Source organism: Ovis aries, chromosome 1 (genome assembly GCF_016772045.2).
Source record: "Ovis aries strain OAR_USU_Benz2616 breed Rambouillet chromosome 1, ARS-UI_Ramb_v3.0, whole genome shotgun sequence".
Classification (NCBI taxonomy): Eukaryota; Metazoa; Chordata; class Mammalia; order Artiodactyla; family Bovidae; genus Ovis; species Ovis aries.
The window spans coordinates 209,760,691-209,764,369 of NC_056054.1; the positions used below are offsets into that span (position 1 = coordinate 209,760,691).

The window sequence follows — 3,679 nt, forward strand, 5'->3', positions numbered from 1 at the left end:
TAATAAGCAACATGCAGACCTCTCTGAAATGTGGAGTCCAAATCAATTCATAGAAGACATTTCTCAATCTTTTCTCTTTTCAGATTCTCTTATTTTCAATATATTCAAAGTAAAATCATGGCTATTGTAATTTTATAGCATGTTTCAAGATGAGAACATGGTATTAATTTACTTTTCATATAATCATATTCCTCATTCTGATCCTCAGGTGGCTTTCACATTTTTTTTTTTGATTGAGAGCAGCTATAAGAAATGCAACTAAAAGCAACTAGTTTATATCCTCACATAGTACACATGTCACCCTCCTTTGCAACAAACATGCATAGATATAGAAACAAATATTTGAAATAATACATTGACTTATTATTACAATTTTTAGTTGTTCTATTTTCTCCTATTCTGTATCTTTGTAAAATACTGGTCACTCAACTAAATTGACTTAATGTTCCACCAACCTGCAGCTAGAAACAACTGCCTTATTGGTGCTTCTCAAAACTAGTTGGAGTTCTGAGTCTGGCAACAGTATACTAAAACTGCAACAATCAGAGATTAGCATGGTCTCTGGGCAAGGATGACAAACAAATTTATAAAGAATTCCATCTTTTTTAAAAAGTCATTTTGGGAAGTGTCCAGTCATGGATGGATGGACAAGCAAAATGTTATACACACAAACAATAGAGTATTATTCAATCTTTAACAGGAAGAAAATGCTGGCTCATACTACAACATGAAGGACTGTGGGAAACATTATGCTAAATAGAATAAGCCAGTCACAAAAGAACAAATACTGTATAATTCTACCTGTATAAAATAACTACAGTAACCAAATTCATAGTGGCCGGAAATAGAATAATAGCTGCCCAGGGGCTGGGAGAAGGGCAAATGAAGGTATAGACTTTCAGTTCTGCAAAATGAGAAGAGTTCTAAATATGGATGGTAAAATGTTTGCATCAAAATATGAATGTGCTTAATACCACTAAATTTTACATTTAAAAATAATTAAAATGGTAAGTTTTATGTGTATTTTACCACAGTTACAAAAAAGTCACTAGAAAAAACAAACTTTACTGATATACTTCAGATTTTTTGACTCAGAAGTGGGACCCTGTATCTGGGAATTTTTAAAAGCTATCTGGGGTAAATTTGATGGAAATCACTGCTTTAGGGTATAATTATGACTCTCCCTCCAAACACCTACATTCTTTTGCCATTTCTCTGAAAGAAACAAAACGTATGTGGTGAGGTCTTGCAGATCCTAACTCACTCTGGATCAGTATACTTTTTAAAAGGATTAAAATCTTTTCAGGAGGGAAACTAGTTTTAGAGTGTGCAATTACAGATATGATTTAGAAAATGTGATTACAGTTCCCTTTTCATTATAGGGGACTGGAATGCAAAAGTAGGAAGTCAAGAAACACCTGGAGTAACAGGCAAGTTTGGCCATGGAGTACAGAATGAAGTAGGTCAAAGGCTAATAGAGTTTTGCCAAGAGAACACACTGATCATAGCAAACACCCGCTTGCAACAACACAAGAGAAGACGCTACACATGGACATCACCGGATGGTCAATACCGAAATCAGATTGATTATATTCTTTGCAGCTAAAGATGGAGAAGTTCTATACAGTCAGCAAAAGCAAGACTGGGGGCTGACGGTGGCTCAGATAATGACCTCCTTATTGCCAAATTCAGACTTAAATGGAAAAAGTAGGAAAAACCACTAGACCACTCAGGTATCAGTTAATTTCAGTTCAGTGGCTCAGTCATGTCTGACTCGTTGCAGTCAGAACTGCATGAACCCATGAACTACAGCATGCCAGGCCTCCCTGTCCATCACCAACTCCCAGAGTTTACTTGAACTCATGTCCATAGAGTCGGTGATGCCATCCAACCATCTCATCCTCTGTCATCCCCTTCTACTCCTGCCTTCAATCTTTCCAGTATCAGAGTCTTTTCTAATGAGACAGTTCTTTGCATCAGGTGGCCAAAGTATTGGAGTTTCAGCTTCAGCATCAGTCCTTCCAATGAATATTCGGGACTGATTTCCTTCAGGATGGACTGGTTGGATCTTCTTGCAGTCCAAGGGACTCTCAAGAGTCTTATCCAACACCATAGTTCAAAAGCATCAATTCTTAGACACTCACATTTCCTTATAGTCCAACTCTCACATCCAAACATGACTACTGGAAAAACCATAGCCTTGACTAGACAGACCTTTGTTAGCAAAGTAATGTCTCTGCTTTTTAATATGCTGTTCAGGATTGTCATAGCTTTGCTTCCAAGGAGTAAGCATCTTTTAATTTTATGGCTTCAGTCACCATCTGCAGTGATTTGGGGGCCCCCCAAAATAAAGTCTGTCATTATTTCTACTGTTTCTCCATCTATTTGCCATGAAGTGATGGGACGGACCATAGGCCATGATCTTAGTTTTCTGAATGTTGACCTTTAAGCCAACTTTTTCACTCTCATCTTTCACTTTCATCAAGAGGCTCTTTAGCTCTTTGCTTTCTGCCATAAGGGTGGTGTCATTTGCATATCTGAAGTTATTGATGTTTCTCCTGGCAATCTTGATTCCAGCTTGTGCTTCATCCAGCCCAGCTTTTCACATTATTTACTCTGCATGTAAGTTAAATAAGCAGGGTGACAACATATAGCCTTGATGGGGTCGCAAAGAGTCAGACACGACTGAGTGATGGAACTAAAACTGAAACGGAGATGAGTGCAATTGTGCGGTAGTCTGAGCATTCTTTGGCATTACCTTTCTTTGGGATTGGAATGAAAACTGACCTTTTCCAGTCCTGTGGCCACTGATGAGTTTTCCATATTTGTTGGTATATTAAGTGCAGCACTTTCACAGCATCATCTTTCAGGATATGAAATAGCTCAAGTGGAATTCCATCACCTCCATTAGCTTAGTTCCTAGTGATGCTTCCTAAGGCTGTTCAGGTATGATCTAAATCAAATCCTTTATAATTATACAGTGAAAGTGAGAAATAGATTCAAGGGATTAGATCTGCTAGACATAGTGTCTGATGAACTATGGATGGAGGTTCATGACACTGTACAGGAGACAGGGGTCAAAACCATCCCCAAGAAAAAGAAATGCAAAAAAAGCAAAATGGCTGTCTGGGGAGGCCTTACAAATAGCTGAGAAAAGAAGAGAAATGAAAAGCAAAGGCAAAAAAGAAAGATATACCCATCTGAATCTAGACTCCCAAAGAATAGCGAAGAGAGATAAGAAAGCCTTCCTCAGTAATCAGTGAAAAGAAATTGAGGAAAACAATAGAAGGGGAATGACTAGAGATCTCTTCAAGAATACTAGAGATACCAAAGGGATCATTTAATGCAAAGATGGGCTCAATAAAGGACAGAAATGGTATGGACCTAACAGAAGCAGAGGATATTAAGAAGAGGTGGCAAGAATACACAGAACTATACAAAAAAAGATCTTCATGACCCAGATCATCATGATGGTGTGATTACTCACCTAGAGCCAGACATCCTGGAATGTGAAGTCAAGCGGGCCTTAGGAAGCACCACTACGAACAAAGCTAGTGGAGATGATGAAATTCCAGTTGAGCTATTTCAAATCCTAAAAGATGATGCTGTGAAAGTGCTGCACTCAATATGCCAGCAAATTTGGAAAACTCAACAGTGGCTGTAGGACTGGAAAAGGTCA

At 38.2% G+C, this 3,679-nt stretch overlaps 1 non-coding gene across 1 annotated transcript; it reads left to right on the forward strand.

Moving 5' to 3' along the window:
• The first annotated feature begins 503 nt into the window (after positions 1-503).
• On the forward strand, positions 504-606 carry LOC114111221 (U6 spliceosomal RNA). Its single transcript, XR_003587300.1, has one exon. It is a non-coding gene; the product is annotated as a U6 spliceosomal RNA (small nuclear RNA).
• The last annotated feature ends 3,073 nt before the right edge of the window (positions 607-3,679 follow it).